Source organism: Schistocerca gregaria, chromosome 1 (assembly GCF_023897955.1).
Source record: "Schistocerca gregaria isolate iqSchGreg1 chromosome 1, iqSchGreg1.2, whole genome shotgun sequence".
Taxonomy (NCBI): Eukaryota; Metazoa; Arthropoda; class Insecta; order Orthoptera; family Acrididae; genus Schistocerca; species Schistocerca gregaria.
The window spans coordinates 426,987,384-427,007,459 of record NC_064920.1 but is presented as its reverse complement, the minus strand read 5'-3'; the positions used below and the strand labels follow the sequence as shown (position 1 = coordinate 427,007,459).

The 20,076-nt window shown below is 39.1% G+C and overlaps 1 protein-coding gene across 1 annotated transcript in view; it reads right to left on the bottom strand.

The window, feature by feature from the left end:
• Window positions 1-18,665, bottom strand: part of LOC126350161 (protamine) — a 60,864-nt gene extending 42,199 nt beyond the window's left edge. The window contains exon 1 of the mRNA XM_050002497.1: window positions 18,452-18,665. The gene's annotated coding sequence lies outside the window, so the exon portion shown is untranslated. The remainder of the gene's footprint in view (window positions 1-18,451) is intronic.
• Between the last annotated feature and the right edge of the window lie 1,411 nt (window positions 18,666-20,076).

Here is a 20,076-nt window from a genome sequence, read left to right as displayed (position 1 = left end):
CATTCAATATTCTGGCGGTTAACCGGTTGATAGTGTACCAGCATTTCACTTTTGCAATTGCTTAACCCCCGCTTACATTAACGTGTGTATATGTGACTTAGACAAATGTATTCCCGAAATTTCATTACTGTACATTAATAATTTTTTGGTGTTGCGATTTTATTCCGTCATTGTATTAGTGCTGTCATCATCAACACTGTAGCTCATCTGAACATGTGTACGATTTATTATGCGTGGTGCTGCTAAAAGGAAATAAAATTATGCTTTAACCTCTTGTCGACAACAAGGCATTACAGACGGAAAACGCGAACTGCACAGTTGTAGTGTTGCTTTACACGAATTTCCGGCTTCGAATTGAAGTGTTTCCTTTACTCACAGAATCTCCCATATACGTACGGTTTTCTAAAAAGTACAGAAATCTGTCTCCGAATTGCTAACAACGGTATGGTATGGGTTGCTTTCACGGTAACATGTATTAATAACACGTGGTGCTCTACTCGTTCCATTTTAGAGATTTCAGTGGGATAAACGAACATACGACTGCAAAATATCTATGGTTCCTCGTCTAAAACAAGGTATTCTAAGGTACAGATTCGCTACGAATTGAACCAATTTGTCGGGTGCCTTGTAGCTATGTTACTCACTCTCGCAAGGTAAAACAGCAGATAACCATTTCTGCTGCACTTCCTAGAACAAGTTCGAGTTCTGTGTTGGTTCAACCTGACGCAGATCCCACAATATACGTTTTATTTATTTTCTACAAAATATTCTCTCTCTCTAGCGGAATATCGATAATAAGTGAAAAAACTCTTAGCCCAAATAATTTTCGAAAAAAATGTAGACGATACTCTGTTCTTACTTTTTTAAGTAATTTTTTCATCCTTTTTTAAGGAATTTCCAAATCAGAATGTTTATCCCATTTCTCCAGCCACGTTTCGACGCTTGCACTTCCTCCTCTTCTTTATTGCCATCCCGTACCTGCACTTTTTCGTCTTATTAATCACTGAGTCTGGCACTGTTAATGCTGTAGGATGGTCAGACGCCCTTCATATTGACACAGAGTTAAATATAGTGCACAGGTACCTTCATGATGCACTGAATAAAAAGAAAGGGAAAACGTGTACCACCAAGACTAGTAGATTATAAAGACGTAATATAAGACGAGTAAGAATTTAGCTTATTAGAAAGAATGAATATACAGCAACGACCAATAAATAGACACGTAGGACCAATAAAGAGCACATAAGCTACTGCTGTCAGTCAACTTTCTGTACGGGAAAGTGTGTGAACGTACTTCCAGAACTTTGAACATAGCCCTGTATTCTACTGAAGCATGCAAAGTGCTACTACAGAACAAAAGTAATAAATACGTTTGGGAGAGTTGCCAGCTAGAAAAACCGACGAAGTGTGTAAGAATCCCTTACAGTCCTGTACCTAAGCTACATCTTCATGTAACAGTGGAGTGTAGTGGATGATAAGTAGAGAGGCATCTGAGGAGTAGATCAGGCAGACATGTAGAAAACCTGAAGGCTAGCAGCTACAGAGAGATGATCATAATGTGTAGCATAAATTACATATTTGTGTCAGATTGAAAACAGGTGTCTAAAAAGGCAATATTTCTCTTGTAATTACCGTACTGATTTCTGAGCGGTAATGGATCATTTTACGCTACTTCATGCTTCATCTGTGATTAAAATAAACAGTTTCGGAGCTGGATGCGGAATATTTATTCACACTACACACGTTGCTGTGAAATGTGCTTTTCTCTCTCCAATATAAGAAAAAAATTCGAACATCTCCATTTTCAGTTACTTTTATCTCTGCGTCTTGAACTCAACTGACAGTTCGCATATAGAAAGGCGATGGAGCGCGCATTTCGCTTCCAGTCACCGAAACGGAACAAAGTGGCTGACAGAAGTCGCCGACGCGAAAACCCGTATAGGTGAGTGTCTCGACCAACGTGAAAAAACAGAATTCAGCGGAAGGAACTTCCATCACAAAAACAACACTAACACGCCACGAGAGATCAATCCTAGTGTAATATATAAATTTCCTTTCTTTTTCCTCTTAAACAGAAGAAATCTCCACAATCATACAGCAACAGTCTAGTGCAACGTAATTAACGCACAGAATATGGTTTGTTTTCCTTAGCAACCTTCTCGTTTAATTTTAAAGCACATATATAATTGTATTTTTTCAAATGTTAGAGCGTCTCACAAAATAAATATGACCATTTCCCGAGTACGGCGAACTACAAGGATATGGATACCTTCTAATATCATGTGGGATCTTCATTTGCCCGGCTTACTGCAGCGACTCAACAAGACATGGACTGAAGAAGTCATTGGAAGTGGTGCAGAAGTATTGAGCCATGCTGCCTCTATAGCCGTGCATAGTGTTGCCGGGCAGGGTTTTGGCGCACGAACGGACCTCTCGATTATGTCCCACAAATTTTCGATTGGTAGCCAAATCATTCGTTCGAATTTCCCTGCATTTGCTTCAAACCAGTTACGAAGAATTGGTGCCCGGTGACAATGAGAATTGTCATCCATAAAAATCCCATCGGTGTTTGGAAACATGAAGTCCATGAATGGCTGCAAATGGTCTCCAAGTAGCCGAAAGCCACCGTTTCCGGTTAATAATCGGCTCAGCTGGACCAGAGTACCAGATCCATTCCATGTAAACACAGGCCACACCATTATGGAGCCACCTCTAGCTTGCACAGTGCCTTGTTGAAGACTTTAATCCATGGCTTTCGGGGTCTGCGCCGCACTCGAACTCTACAGCCAGTTCTTACTAACTGAAATCGGAGTCGGAACTCATCTGGATCAGGCCACGCAGTTTCCATTTGTCTAGTATCCAACTGATACGGTCGCGAGCCCAGGAGAGGTACTATTGAAGTGAAAAACACAATGCGCAGTTAACTCATTGATAAATTATGTTAGCAATGGCACTCGTATCAGTACTTGAATATTACTCATCAGTGTGAGATCCGTACCAGGTCGGATTCACAGAGGAGATAGAGAAGATCCAAAGAAGAGCAGCGCGTTTCGTCACAGGGTTATTTGGTAAGCATGATAGCGTTACGGACATGTTTAGCAAACTCTAGTAGCAGACTCTACTAGAGAGGCGCTCTGCATCGCGGTGTAGCTTGCTGTCCAGGTTTCGAGAGGTTGCGTTTCTGCATGAGGTATCGAAAATATTGCTTCCCCTTACTTATACCTCCCGAGGTGATCACAAATGCGAGAGATTCGAGCGCGCACGGAGGCTTTCCGTCGTTCTTCCCTCGAACCATACGCACCTGGATCAGGAAATGGAGGTAATGACAGTAGCACGTAAAGTGCCCTCCGCCGTACACCGTTGGGTGGCTTGCGGAGTATATATCTAGATGTAGATGTATCCTGCTGCCGTAGCGCATTAGCCCGAAATTTCATCGCATTGTCCTTACGGATACGTTCGTCGTACGTCCCACACTGATTTCTTCGGTGATTTCATGCAGTGTTTCTTACCTGGTGACACTGACAACTCTAAGCAAATGCCGGTGCTCTTCGTCGTTAAGTTGAAGCCATCGGTCACTGCTTTGTCCATGGTGAGAGATAATACCGGAAATTTGCTATTTTCGGCGTACTGTTGAGACGATGGCTCTCGGTATACTGAATTCCCTAACAATTTTCCAAACTAAATGTCTCATGCGTCTAGCTTCAACTACCATTCCACGTTCAAAGTCTGTTACTACTCGCTGTGCGACCATAATCACATCGGAAAGCTTTTCGAATTAATCACCTGAGCACAAATGACAGCTCTGCCAGTGCGTTTCCCTTTTATACCTCTATACGCGATACTACTGCCATCTGTATATTTGCAGTTAAGTGAAAAGACACTATGTGCAGTTAATTCAGTGATAAATTATGCCCGCATCTCGTGGTCGTGCGGTAGCGTTCTCGCTTCCCGCGCCCGGGTTCCCGGGTTCGATTCCCGGCGGGATCAGGGATTCTCTCTGCCTCGTGATGGCTGGGTGTTGTGTGCTGTCCATAGGTTAGTTAGGTTTAAGTAGTTCTAAGTTCTATGGGACTGATGACCATAGATGTTAAGTCCCATAGTGCTAAGAGCCATTTGCTAAATTATGTACTTCGGATTTGTTTTTGAAGGTGTCGTATTACGCAGTGTTTTGACACATAAGCCAGACAGCGCTGTTTCGTCTGTTGGATGACCAAATACCCTCCTGATATTGATATGGCGAAGAGACAGATTTTAATATTTAAGTAAATTACGTTAGATGTTAAAATGAAGCAAAATAAGGAAACTGAAGAGTAAATTAGAAATAGACGATGAAACTATGTAGATTACACCTGTGTAAGAAAGGATACAAGTTACTACAACAATACTAACTGAAAAAGATGTGAGTAAACCATCTACGGGTCGTACGTTTAACAGACATCAGCCGGCTTTCGTCGTGGTTAGGCATTCAGAATGACGGACAATGTTACGTTGGATGGGGCAAGGGAGAGTCGCTATTTTTGAAAACATATTCTGAGTTCATACACTTTATGGAAGTTTTGCAGATGAAATAGTTTTTATGCAGTTTCTAAGCAACACTGAACTATCTTGTGACAACATTATACCACTTGAAATATCCTAAGAGACTTGGCGAAAATCTCACGCGGTTAGTTCTAATACCACTGCTGGACGTGTCCACCGATCAACATGTTAGCCATGCGGTCTGAGGCATATTCTCAATGTCCGCGCGCGGCTGCCCCCGTCGGAAGTTCGAGTCTTCCCTTGGGCATACGTGTGTGTTTTGTCCTTAGCGTAAATTAGTTTAAGTTAGATTCTGTAGTGCGTTAGCTTAGGGACCGATGACCTGAGCAGTTTGGTCCCATAAGACCTTACCACAAAATTCCATTTCCTTACATGCTAGCATAAGTGATGATTGGACAACGGTTGCATTTTTGAATTGGTTACAGACAATAATAACGATCTACTTTGGACTATCTTCATGGTTATCAGCCGCCAAATTAATTTGAAAACGCCTGTGCAATATGCAGGTTAAACATATCTAGAGGTAGTGCGAATGCAGCATGCAGTAGTCCATGTCACCGAAGAGGATGGCCGTCACATCGCCAAGAGATGACTAATATCTGATAGATCTGGAAGAAATAGACTGACATCCAGTGAGTAAATGTTTAGCGTATCTGTCACTCAGTTAGTACTTCGTACTGATTCAAAGGTTTCTATACAACAGTTAAATTTCAATAAAACTAATTTTAGTGCTGTGGACGTGACCACTGGTGTACTTTCTCCTGTTACATTAGCTAAGCACTAAGATTTTTCTCTGTTTGTATGCATGCTTGTACTTCTAGAATTTCTCGAGTCTGGAGCTCGGCTTTCGGTGTTGGCTTGTCCAGCGACATAAAACTGCAATGACGGCCTGAGACGCAGTCAACTTTTGGCATTTGTACGGCAAACGATCAAAACATTTATGGCCTGGTGGTGGCAGAAATTGCAAGCGTACATATCACGGACGGGGTCGTACATAAATGTTAGTATAGGTAACATAAATAATTGTCCAGAAAGGGGAAAAGTTGTTAGGAAAATATTTACAATTTCCTAACCGACATATTTAAAATTTTTACACGACTAATAAACATTCGGGCGGAATAGGCTTCATATTTTCAAAATAACAATGTACATGTTTTCTGTTAAAACCGTCTCCTAAAAAGATAATGCTGTGCTGTACCTCTAAGTTGTGGGGTTTCGTTTAATTTCTTCCAGTCGCTTTTAACTACGGTAGCAGGGAATATAAACCTTCGAAACAACTGTTTCTTCTGCATAAACACATTGTTGCTATGAATGTATAATTTCAAACAAACATTTGAGTAACAACGTGTTATTCTCTCTTTCTTGCAGTCGGTTTTAACAGAAAATATGTATATTATGAGATCTATTTGAAATAAAGTCACTGAAGTTTTCTTATTTACAGTTCCAACGGCTAGTGAAGTCCCTTTCATACGCATATATCAATCATCCGAACAGATTTACCTGTTTCTGTTTAAGCGACTTGTCAAACACTCTAATACGTTGGAACTGACCTGTGATCAGAGTGCTTATCGCGTGCTGAGTTTCTGTTACCCTTTCAATTGGTAGTTCAGAAAACCAGTTCATGGTCTTACCACACAGTACATAAAAAACGATAAATGTTGCATAGTATCATGTACATTTTTGAAGAATTTTTAAAAAAATGAAAGGCGAAAGCTAATACAAAGGGGTCTTTTTTATTCACAGTCTATTTGACTTACTATAATTTCTGATACCATACGTTGAGATGGAGGAAGTCACAAGGAGGAACCAAAATTTTCGGCCTGACACATTTGCCACGGATACTCCAGATTACGAAGTATATCCAAAACCGATACATGTTTAGGAATTACGAGGCCCTGCCAGGTTTGCTAATCGATTACAAAATCGATAGTTTTCATGCAATTCTTCATTTCAATCTCCACATGGCCTATAATTACGCACAAGTTCTAAATACAAGGAGTGACAGAATCTTAACCAAATAATAGAAAAATTAAGCGTATTTGAAGTCCGAGTGACCCTTAATGAGCATCCTTGACCAACTACCACAATCTTGAGATAATTATTCAAGATGCTTGTATAGTGTCACACTTAGATTGTTAGCTAAATCCGGAGAATAATGCGAGAGACTCAGATCGAATACATGCGCCAAATTAATGACCATTGGTCTGTTTATCCGATGTGACCAACTTGTATGTGGCTTTTAGATGACTTCCAACACACGTTTAGTGAATTAATGGACTGGTTCAATATTTTCAGATTTCAAAACACACCACAGAGATTATATAGGCCGAAACGCGCATTTGGTCACAGAAACGAGTTGTAGTTTCACGCTGAGCAAATACACGTCAGATAGTTTGGCGTCAGACAGTTTGGCGTTAACGACGGGCACTCGCTTACCCATTATTTCGGATACCCTTTCCTCAGCTGCAATCGTTTGTTACTGTGAAGGTTGACATGCGCGCCATCTTTCTGTAAACTGTGAGAATCATGTTCGGCGTATTCGTATTTTGACTGCCCATTAGTTTTATTTCTGTAGAACTAGCCCTACATTTTTCTAGACAAAGTATCGTAAACACCCTAAAAGGACGCTGGACCAATCGCTCTGACTGTTTATCACAAAATCATAAATAATGCACTGTGAATGAACGTGTTCACAGAGAACGATATTACTCAAGAGTTTGCTGCAACAGAAAAATATCTGCTTTTGGAAGATTTTTTAGAAAGCTATTATTTAAATTTTTCTCTTAGCTAACAATGGTATGACTGCAGTGCGGGTTACCTCTGTAACTGATAGCGTGCTAAACAAAAGAGAATGTCATATAAAACTATTGTAAAAGGGAGAGACAGAAATAGGATTATTATGATCGAGGAATGAACGCTGACTTCTGGTCTCTATAACCAGAATGATCAAACAGAGGTTGAAGTGAAGTACACCACCTTGAAATACCTGAAGAATGCAGTTTGCCGAATTCTTTTCAGAAGCATCCAGAAATAAACGCATAACATTTAGGGGATAAATGGGAGAGATTGTGAATTATGTTGCGAAGATTTACACGACTAACCATATGAAGTAAAAAATTGTAAAAAGAAGAGGTGTTGATGAAAAAATTACAAGTGATACGTGTGGCAGAGGTATAGTAACTTTTTTGTCACAAGAAATGTAAAATCGTGACTACTCTTAGTATGGACCCATGTACCCAAAATGCGCGTACATGATGAATCTAGTCCCCCAAACGCCTATATGAAAGCCCGTTAAGCATGTTCAAATTTTGTTTCACAAAATTTAGAATTCCAGTTTAGTAATGGCTAAATTATTCGTTCAGACTGGTCTCGTTAAGGCAGTACTATATTGGTTTCAGTGTTAGAAAGTACAATTAGTATTCATTCTTGTGCTTCGCTCTTAATTTGATATATTTGAGTTGTCAGCTGCAACAGAATGTAAGGCACTGTATTCTCCTTTGACAGTGTTATAAGTAGTAGATTTTATATCAAAAACAACTATCAAATAAAAAATACTCCGATATATAATGACATTGTTTCTCTTAAATTTTGTATCAACGAATTTCACGAGTAGTAATTATTAAAAATGAAAACAGTAGGAACATACTGGAAAATCACTAATGCAAAAAAGCAGATCTGGTTTCACCTCGTAGCTTGCTTTAAATACCACAGTTGTTTACTGGACATAACCCATTTGGGGAGTTATGCTACTCGTTCCTCCAATATTTTAGCTGAGTTACCCAGCAAGGTTTAGTGGGACCGATAGTTTAAAGGTGGACTCAAAACCACGGCATCTTCCACACTGAAAATGATTTACAGAGATGAATGAAGTGATAAGCGACAGACATTTATTTATTTATGGTTTAGCAGAAGCATTCTGCGGCCGACGGATCAGAGAATGGTTGAGGCAGTTCTTTTCACGTATTACGCAGTCTTCGCGAAAGTCATGCAAACCGAGGGAGAAACCAGAAAGCTATCGTCCGAAACCAGAAAGCTATCGTCCGACTCCCTTCCTAAGCACCACCTACAAGCTGTTGGAGGGGCTCATTTGTAGACAGACTGAACGGATACTAGAAAAACGCCTACCAATGGAGTAAATTGGCTTTTGCCATATCAGAAACTGCGAAGATTGTGTACTCAGTCACAACTATCCTCATCGAAGCAGAATTATAACGTGGACTGAAGACGACGGTTGTCTTCGTGGATCTCACGGCTGCATATGACACTATGTGAAAGTTGGTCAACCGCACCAGCCCCTGCCTGAAACTCTTACGTCTCGTCAAAAACTTGATACCAGATAATAATAGATAATACAAGAATTGTTCGGAAAATAATCAACAACCTCCCTCAAGGATCGGTATTGGCATCTTTACTTTTCAACCTGCACGTATCAGAAATGACAGAAATAAAAGAACGTAATTTATGCCGACGTTCTGGTCATAGCTGTCCAAGCCAAGTCGATGGATGACGCTCACAGTTTTTCTTCCCAAGACTTTAAAGACGTTGGGAAATTCTATACTTACTGGAGATGGACAGTCAGCACAAAGAAAACTGGAGCAACGTGTTTTCACTCGAATAATATGGATTTCACAAAATCCCTAGGGAACATTTAGAAGCAGCGGCAGCTAAAGTTAACACACGCAACAATATGCTGCAGAAATTATGCCGATGCAGTTGAAGAATTATGCGGATGCAGGTGAAGCGAATATGCTTCCACACTGACATATCTTGCTATAGGACTAGAATGTTGGGGACTACTGTTCCTCCGTGTTTTGAATAACAACCATATAATGAAAATAGATGCCAAACTACACAACACGGTGTGTATCATCAATGGATGCATCATCAGTACACTCCCACGGTTGTGACCTGCGCTTAGTCACATTGTTCCAAAAAAATGGCTCTGAGCACTATGGGACTCAACTGCTGTGGTCATTAGTCCCCTAGAACTTAGAACTAATTAAACCTAACTAACCTAAGGACATCACACACATCCATGCCCGAGGCAGGATTCGAACCTGCGACCGCAGCAGTCTCATGGTTCCGGACTGCGCGCCTAGAACCGCGAGACCACCGCGGCCGGCACATTGTTCCACCCCCGCTTTGTATTAAAAGGGCTTCTTGGTCCGTCAATTGAAGAGAAAGTGACGCAGAATTGCCACGGCTTAAGGACATTCCTAATGTAACACTGAGAAGGTTGAAGTACAGGAAATCCCCACTAGTCTTAGTGGAAGAACTATTGGAGACAGACTTCAACGTCAATGCGCAGTGGCGGGAAGCAGAAAATTTGGTATCTCTCAGGCCCGTTTATGACTCCAAACAGAGACCAAATGGGTTCGAACTTCCCCCACCGATAGTGAAAGGCGCTTAACAGGTTTCGAACATCAAATGGAGTTTGCTAGGACCTTCTGTACAAGTGGTACAAAATCACAAATCCTCAGTGCGACTGTGGTGCTCTGCAACAACGAATAAACCGTATTGTGAGAGGCTATAATATCAGACCATACCCAGGAACAAAACCAGATCTATATGAACTGAAGGATGCTGAAATTTCTTGGATCACTATCAAATCCTGAAGAGATTAATGTTGTATGGTGCTTGACGAGAATGGTATGACTCTGTCTCCAGGTGCTCTCCTTAAGGATACAATTCCTGAGGTAGTCTGGTTGGGAGGGACACCTGGTATTTTTCGGTAAGTTGCACTTATATCTGAGAGATTCCGTAAGTGGTTCCATGATTTCCCTCTTAGTCCCAGGATTAACTTTTAGATTAGTAAATTGGCATTTCATCACTCATCTACCGAACGAATGCCAGCCTAATAAAAATTTGAAATATTGTTTGTATTTTACAAGGATTCAAAAAATATAAAACGATGTATCTGTGGAAACGAATCTCCCACTGTGCTATTAAAATTCTGTAACAACTTGAGGTTTTCTCCTGGGTATCGCCGTTGATAGTACACTGTCGCCAAAAGACAAGTGTCCAGCTTAAATTTGCCTGTCTGAAGCACAGTTTTAACTGTTTACACCGGAATAGTCTGCGTAAATGTACTCAAACTTAAAGTAATGAAATATGAAGTACTCATTTCATATTGCTTAGGATCCTTCACAGATATCACTAACAATATATTTTTTGTGTTACACTTGCGAATCACAGTGATATTAAATACATCGGCCAGCATTAATTTAAAAAAAAACTCATAAAAAGTCGGTGGTGAAGACGCTACACATGAATGAAAAGAAATAAAAAACAAAACATGTGGAAATTCTTATTATTCTCAAGGAAATAGGTACAACCACGCTCGACATTCAACAGTGGTGAAAAAGAAACTTTTTAATAATGAAACTCGTCATGTACACCATTTAACGAAGCGTAAAGTAAGACTTAACAACCCTGATTTGATAAACAATAGGATCAGTTCATGTGACATTAATAAATGGCTCAGTTCTTGACAGCTCAGATTTTGATAACTTTTTGTACGTTGCTGGTGGTAGCTATATGCATGAAAAACCTAAATTCTGTTCTTTTTTTTTGTAGTTTTCATTTTCGAATTTTTAAAGTTTTAAAGTTTCTACAGTTGTGCAGCTTTTGTCATATGTGTTGAAACTTTTAGTGGTCATATCTCATAAGCTGTTCGGCTTACAGACCTAAAATTTACACTATTGTATTTAGTTGGTAGGCATTAAATATTTGACACTTGGCTGTATCAATAGTAATACTAAATACCAAAACTTTTGAATTAGATTTTTTCTTTCATTAGTCATACAGTTGTTGTTGCTGTGTGTATCAAATTTCATAAAAGCATTCCACTGGAAACACATTAAAAGTAAATTTTATCTTCCTGGTATGTAGTCTGTATGACTTCCTTTATTTTACAGGTACATAAATATTAACTAATTTTATCAATCTTTGGTGTAATTGTTGCCGTTTAACAATGTACTATTGTGCCTTGGAGGAGAAATTTTCCACTCAACTTCAACAAGAAGAATATATCTTATTCCATTACAGTCTTAGTAGGGTCTAAGATTATATATTGCAAGTTGTCTAGTGAATGATGTAATCTATCGATGACATGTTATTGATCGAATACTGTGATCTTGACGAATGTGTTGTGTGAGACGTTCCACACTTCTCCCAGTGGCAGTTGATGGAGTCATTAACAAATACTAACTTTTTTTGGAACAATTGTGTTGTGGTCTTGGATGTAAAACAAAATGTGCTGCTCCACAAGAAAGCGTTAATAAAATGTTTACTTCTAATTTTCTTTGTCTCTCAGTAGCGCATAACTTATCTGACGTTTCTTGTTATAAATACAAGCAACAAATCCTGTAATGAGCTAAAAACGCATGCCATCCACATCTAGACCCACCCCAATTTTATGAACATTAAAATTCTTAAAATCAGAAAAGCTTTAACTGTGGATTTTCTGACAATGATACATGCATGATACTTCTGAATCCCTGTGTACGCTGCGGCTTCAAAACTGTTTGCAAATGCCTTTCTTCTGCTGCCTGTTCATCATTTCCAACATAAAAAGTGATTTGATAGCTCCTTTACCTCAATGAAACAAGTGAATGGGAGAGAATACTTCCTTATTCCCAAGTTTCGCATACTAGCTATGGCTACAAGTCGTTTACTATGCTGCCAACACCTAACAAACTCCCTTTCTATGTAATGCATCATAAAAATATCTTCTGCCTCATTTCCTTCGTCACGATAACAAAACAGGTCGTTTTGAGTCGTGTTGAGTCATCACTGATTCATTTTTTAATTGTGAAGGGAATGTAGTATCTTAGGTTATATTCGTTTCTTTAGAATACTTAAACGAGAACTGGGTTGCGTCAAAATGCTTGAGATAAAAGCAAAATTTTAGAAGGTTACAATATTTTTTTTCATAATTTTTAATTTTTTTGTCTCGTGATTAACGTTTCGGTGCGCGGTAGCCGTAGAATTATTCCAGTGGTATCCTTGGGCCTCATTTTGAAGCACAAAGGAATAATTTTTGACAAAATATGGCAGTACTAATATTCATTTACGAAGCTTGAAGTATGTGATGCGTTGCACATAGTACAGTTTAGGTTCAACAGACAAAGAAAAACTTGTAGTTAAAAAGAGCTATTTTAATGTGTTTCCGTTAGAATACCATCATGAAATTGTGCAAACACGTTAACACATAGTGTATGACTGACATAAACCTTTATAAACACAAAAAAATCGCATAAGTTGGGAAAATTTAAAAGTTAATAATTAAACAGGTAATATCTAAAAATTCTTTAATATTGTATTTTACTTCCTTTGACATCTAGAATGTAATGACATAAACTTACTAAATTATAAATCACTGAGGTTTCAATTCGTTTTGTTATTGGTTCATTTCACGGAGTGGCACGATTCGCAACTTTTTAAAACTGATGTCATATGATCGACAGGGCGTTGAAATGTAAAAGCACATTTAAGAACACAATGCACACATATAAATCAAAATACAGATATATTATTTAGTTAATAAGCTACAAATGTGCTGTTGGAGGTTTTGCGGTGGTGGGGATAGGTGATCATTCAGTAATTTCGTAATAAAATAGTCACAAACATTATGGAATAACTTACTCCATCCAAGACGAATACAGGAAAAGTGGCCACTACCTCATGTTCTACTGGGCAGTGGCGGATACATTTGCTGGGCATCCCCACCCCATTGCGGACCCGCTCGCATTGTCACCCGCGCCACCCCCGCCAGTCAGCCCGCTGCTATTAGTTCGTTTCTTTCGTCAGTCGACTCGACTGAATCGAGTTATCGAGTAGTTGTACTTTCCTATGCAGTACACGGATCCGCGTCATCGTATTTTATGCGTTTCTGTCTGGTACATAGATAGCTAACACATACCTACGAGAAAAGTCGCGGCCATTCTAGTGATCTCGAGACGTTATTCCGGCTAGCATTTGTTCGAGAAAAGTCGTGAATATTCTACTGTTTTCTTGTACAGGGAACCTTCGAGGTCTCACGGAGCTGAAACTCGGACGAAGTATCTGGAAGGGATGAACATACCGGTATACACAAATAGAGCAACACAACCTTTTCAGATCGCTCGCTTTGTTGTCAGTCTCATTACATACGCTACATAACAGCGACGCGATTCTCAAAACGTGGCCATAAGTCCGTCCTCACCCCCACACACTCACCCTTGCATATATGTAACTCTGCAGGAAAATGTGACATCATACCAATGTTAACCTATTATCTTTATTGTAGGTAAATGGCGCCTTCTCAAAATCAACTGTTACGCATAAAATTTTTTGTATCTAGTGAGCAATGTACTAGTATGGTAAAGCGAAGTGAGTACTTTACACGATGGGCTTAGGTAGTTTGTCACATATTTTAGGAAAAACGTACGTTGTTGTGTACATATGGCTTGTGTAAGATCGGTGACCAGTCAACAAGCTAAGGGTGACCAGTCAACAAGCGAGGAAGTTGTAGCTGCACAGCAACATATTAAGTTCAACATTGAATACCGGCACGCCATTTAGAATGGAGAACAACTTAAGTGGATACACAGGTAAAGAATAGAGCCCTGAAATACTTTCCATCTCAATGACACAACAAAGCAACACACATTCGCACACTAACACATACAACCGACTATAGGTTGCGTCTCGAAAATAACAGTTCATGAAACCAACAGGTAAAACAAAAGTACCTGTGAAAACATATAGACAGCAAAATTGCGACATGGTGTAAGTAATATAAAAAACTGCAGCTCGATCGTATAACAAGGTAATCATTTACAAAAAAATTCCGTATTTCCCATTGGACACAATACAAATAATGAGTTCACGGAAGGCATACACTTCTTACATGTAAACGCTGCTCCAGTACAGGCATGTTTTGCCTTGGTTGTAACTACCGACCTGCACGGGTCCTGCACTGTATGTCAGAGTTACTAAGTTCATCTTAGAAGTGCTGCCTGTCGGCATTTAGCTTGGTGGACTCAGTTTGACGACTGCCCGTCACAATCATGCGTCCCATACGACAACTTTCACGACCCAACTTCCTGTGTATTTAGAAGTACATGTTCGGTAATATGTGCCCCACAGAAGCGTTTGTGGATAGTTTGAGATGTCAGGTAGTTACCTCACGTCAGAAATTACATAATGAAAATATTTCACACACGAAATTTATATAACAGTAGTTACCCTCACGCGAAAATGGGACTTTCAGAATTGTCTTGTGCTCTTAGCTGCAGCTGTATGATTGAAACCTAGGGTCCAAAAATTTCGAAAGCGTGCTTTTTCTAGTGACACAAGTGATTGGAATCCTGAGTCACAGAGCTTGTACTGAGACTGCGATATTCACTACGTAAAAAGTAAAACTAATAAATAGCTATTCTAAAAGAAATTCTCCACAAGAGCATTTCACACGATTTATCTCGTTTTAAAGTTATTGTACCACATATACATGGAAATTACGAAGTATTGGTAGTATAAATTCTTTAAGACATGGTGATATTGTTTTGAAAAAGTCTACTAATTTTATAATTTTACACATAGTAAAATCTTAAAACATGGATATACGTTTCTCTTTTGATTTACTCATACTACATTACTCGTATTTCGTTGTTATAATTAAGATGCAGTTCGATTATTTTATCTGTGATTTTCTTACTTCAGTAAACGTTAGTACCAGTTTTAACACTTAGCTAGACGGTACGATATGCTGACGTTTCCAACTTTCCTTTTCACAATCTTTGCTGTAGCAGTTTCATGACAGAGTACAGAAGCCTACATGTCCATGTTACTAGGCATTCTGATGATGTCTGTATTGTAATTATCCAGGAAAGTATGACGTCATAATGAATTGATTTGTCAGGGGGCAAAAATGAAGGACCAATAAGTAGACTTCCCTCTGTTTCTAACATTTACTCCCATCAAAGCATACTGCTGTTAGAATACGGAACTAAATATCAGAGCAATGTGATCGTTATCAACGTTAACAACTACAAAGCTGCTTGTAAGAGGTATCTTTAAAACTATGACTTCAATGTATTCCTTTATATATGTCGTGACTTCATTGTATTCCTTTATAGATGCCGTATTCGTTTCTTGTAATAAATTGTCGAGTATTTGATGGGATTCTCATATCTATTATTCCTAAAGGCCGTTAAAAAAAACAACAGCGTTCACACTCAGTATCAGTGAGGTTTGTTTTTAATGACGTACAGTAAATTTGTTGTCGCATGTAGTAAAGATAGCTTTGCAACTACAATTAAAATATGAAGCATCATCAGACATGAGTTTAAATTTAAAGAACAATCGACAGGCTCGATCGAGGCTGCTAGAACAACTACGTGACATTTGACTCGCGCGACGAGAGAAATTATGAGTAACGGTACAAGAAGATGCAGCTATCCTCAAAATTTTGCAGTTTCATAAGCACATCAGGAAATAACATTAAATCCTGCAATCTCCTAAACTGTTGTTGAATTTAACAAATATGCTATAAGAATTCCTTAGGGTACCAGTATGTATGGTGATACAAAAATCTGTGCTGCTATTTACGCAGAGGTGTCAAGGAAAGGTTAAAATGTTGTCCTTCAAAAAAGTTACTTGCTTCTAAAACATATACAATACTTTATTTGATTATAAGAGAATGTAATGGTTTACGTAGTGGGTTGCAAAATAGAATTTCTTACATAACTTTACTCATGTAACAACTGATAAAAACTTTGCTGGCCTTTAATCAGCTTAAGAGAAGATGGTAGCATTCAAATGAAGGGGAAAGAGAAGTAAACGAGAAATAAATGTCTAACAAACGAAACAAATTACTTTTCACTGACGGACTGCGGTCGAGAATGTATATATCTACTACATTAAATCGGAAACATTGCCACACCGCGAGATGAAAAATATATTTTATGAAAAACACATAGATTATGAGGTAGTGGCATATGGCAACAAGAGATTTTGACTAATTACGTAAGATGGCGGAATCAGTGACAGAATTGTCTTCACTAAATGTCATGCTTTTACTAAGACACAAAACGGCATAATACAAGATTCACTCGCTGAAATTTAAGCTGTGATCTTTTGTCCCAAATTAACCACTCTCGGCAAACGCTATAGAATCTGGAAAGAATGTACGGCACACATCACATACCCATGTCTCACTGCAAATCCCCGTTATTCTACATTTTTGCAAGGTAACGTCACAAAAAGTCCCTTGTAGTTCACATATTTTCCGGAAAATACGCTAAATCTGTGGCGATTCAAAACTAATTCATAGATTATCACGATACTGTAGTGTGTTATTCTGATGACGATTCAAAGTTTCTTTGGACATGCATACGTGTCCAAAGGAACAGATACTGCGGCGACCACAGCCGTTATGAAACATATCAAATGAATTCGCAATTGCGAATAAGGGCTACCATCAGCTGTAGAATGGAATGAAGACAATGAAATGAAATGAAATGATCGTATGGCATTGTTGGCCGGGAGGCCTCGTCCGGGGAAGTTCGGGCGCCAGCTTCAAGTCTCATTGCAGGTGATGCCACATTGGGCGATTTGCGCCTCGATGATGATATGATAGTAACACAACACCCAGTCCACGGGCGGAGAGAATCTCCAACTCGCCCGGTAATGAAACCCGGGCCCGTTGCATGGTAGGCAAGCACATTACCACTCAGCTAAGCAGGAGGACCAAAGACAATGAAAATTTGTGCCAGACAGTGAGTAGAAATAGGATTTCCCGCTCGCTGGAAATCCGGTTCGAGTTCCGATCCGACACAAATATGCATTGTCGTCATGCCATTTTACAGTTGATGGTAGCTCTTATTCACAATTGCGAATTTATTTCATACATGTCACAGATAATCCGGAAGAGACGCTGTCCTTGTTTATCGTTGCTAACTTTCCCCTCCGTGTGGGTCTGCACTGCAGAGAGTCAGATACACAGCTACAAATATGTACACGAATCAAAAGAAAATTTGAAGAAAATCGAAGCAGTAATTGTAGGGAGAAATGTCGCCTCAGTCATGGAAAAGAGCAGATCGAGTCTCGTAAAAGAAAACATATTAGTCGTAAAATAATCGAAGCTGTGGTGGAAGAATTAAGGCTAGTGCTAGTGGAGTGTACGATTCGCAGAGACACAGTAATTGGCCTTACGCTTGCTCCCATATTTATCAATAAAAAAAAACTGATCAACGGCGACAGCTAGTGTCGCAGATTCCTTCTGACCGGAAGCCCAAGAAATACGCCAAATAAAATGAAATTGCGGTACGACTTCTGAGTTCTTGTTTAACTAAGTTTCGCGGCTCTGTTCTATGTCTTAGGAATACACACAATTAAACACGAATTTTTTTTAAAAAAATAACACATAATTACGAGTCGTCATGTACTTCACTTTGGAGTTGTTTACCGACCAAACAGTTAGAAAGTGGTAAAAAGAAAAAAAAACAAAGCAGTTCCGCTATAATTCCCAATATAAATCGAATACATAATTAAAGGTTTCACCAAGGACATGTATCGAACATCCCACATATGCCATAAATTCTTCTTAATCAATTTAATTATCCAGTTCGAAAACTATGAACAACTCCTGAAACACTAAAGTTAGTCAAGTGCTGGCGACCATATCGAAAAACGAGGTAAGCAAGCAAAGCACCCTCATAGGTCACAATCACATTGAAAATATTTCCTTGTATCTACGTGCTGATACAGGCGATTGAGTATTACTAGCTAGCATCGGTAACTTATGAATGTCTTTCTAGGAGGAGACAAATATTCATTAATCTCTTTACGAAATTAATTAAAATTGCAAAAGAATGATACGAATGTATATGAGCTAATTTTTGAAACATTCTATCGATAACAGACTTACGTTGCCGAAGTACTCGCCGTTCAACGTCGATGGAGATCGTTGCAGCGTTACGATGTCAATATCCGCGTCGTAATCATTTAATTTACATCAATTTTGATAAAGTAAATATAAATAATAAATGATTCTGTAAATGGTCATCGAATTTTCTTGGGCCAAAACTCCATTGACGACATTCCCCGTCTTCAAAAATTCTAACCAAGGAATGATAATTCACTGTTTACTCCTTGACATGCTTCCAACAATGTTGCAGAGATCATAGAGTTTTCTGAAAACTGCTGATAACTTGTGCACAGAGTAATGATATCTTTTAGAAATTCGCCCAGATCAACTTATTGATTCGCACTGCACCATAAGCCGATGCGCTCTGCTATAGTAGGGCTGCAATAATAGGGCGCAAACATAAACGAAGAACAGTGTCGTTTACGTTTGCCTTGATTTCAATCTAACTTACAATGAACAATTTTAAGCTATTAGAGCACTTTATCAATAGTTTATCTATGCAATAATCCGCCTAGCAAAAGAATTCTTGCAAGTACAATATAATCGCCAATTAGTTTTTGTTATCCTCTTTCTTTCTTGAAGAAAAAAAAGAGTGAGAAATTCATTTATGTTTTGAATTCTACTATTCAGGACATGTCCGAAAGAACAGATACCATCTTAGTATATATTTAGGTATATAGTTAAGGTTCATCGGCCACTTGACCATCTTCTTCTTCTGTGCGAATGCACAAACAGTGCCCGAACTCTCACGGGAATCGGCAACGCGCCGCGAGTAATGAGTATAATGGGAGGGGGCACTACGAATGTATGCGGGACAAAACGTTGAGAATGTGGGTTTCGCGGGAGGCGTGCCAGAGACAAATCCCTGCAGTCGCGCTATCTTCTGTGTCCTCGGTAGCTCAGATAGATAGAGCGTCTGCCACGTAAGCAGGAGATACCACATTCGAGTCCCGGTCGGGGCACACATTTTCATCTGTCCCCGTTGACGTATGTCAACGCCTGTAAGCAGCTAACTGTGTTCATTTCATTGTAATGTCTTTTAACATCTTGGGAAATCTCCGAACGAGTCAGCAGTTTCGACTGGCACACGATGTAGCGACTCCTATTGGTACGGTCTTCACGACGTGTCCCATTGTTATTAAACCTCTATGGAGTTTAATAATAAAATAACTGTGAAACACGGACTTCCATAGTGCATGTCCTATGCAATAACAGTGACTAATAACTAAGATCAGATCCACAATTCAGTTCAATTCACGAACTGTCGTCCGTCCTGCAATCAGGCGACGTTGTTGGTGCTATCTCCTCAATAGTTTTGCCATTGTAATTTATTCTCTCGATCGTGCTGACTGTCGGTTTAAGATAATTTAGTTTCAACTGTATGTTTTATTTTCAAGCCGATAACAAGCTTATTATTCTAATATGTGAAGTCTCCAATTGTCAAACAAAAAATTGTACTCTGTTGAGAGCCAAGTAACATTTTTGAATGGCAAGATTTACTTAACAATCACTAAAATATTTCAGTATAGCCTACATATACACTTGTATGAGAACTTGCCAATTTACAAAAAGGCAACAGCTGTTGTACAATGACAGAATGTACGGATGTGTCACGAAATTACAAG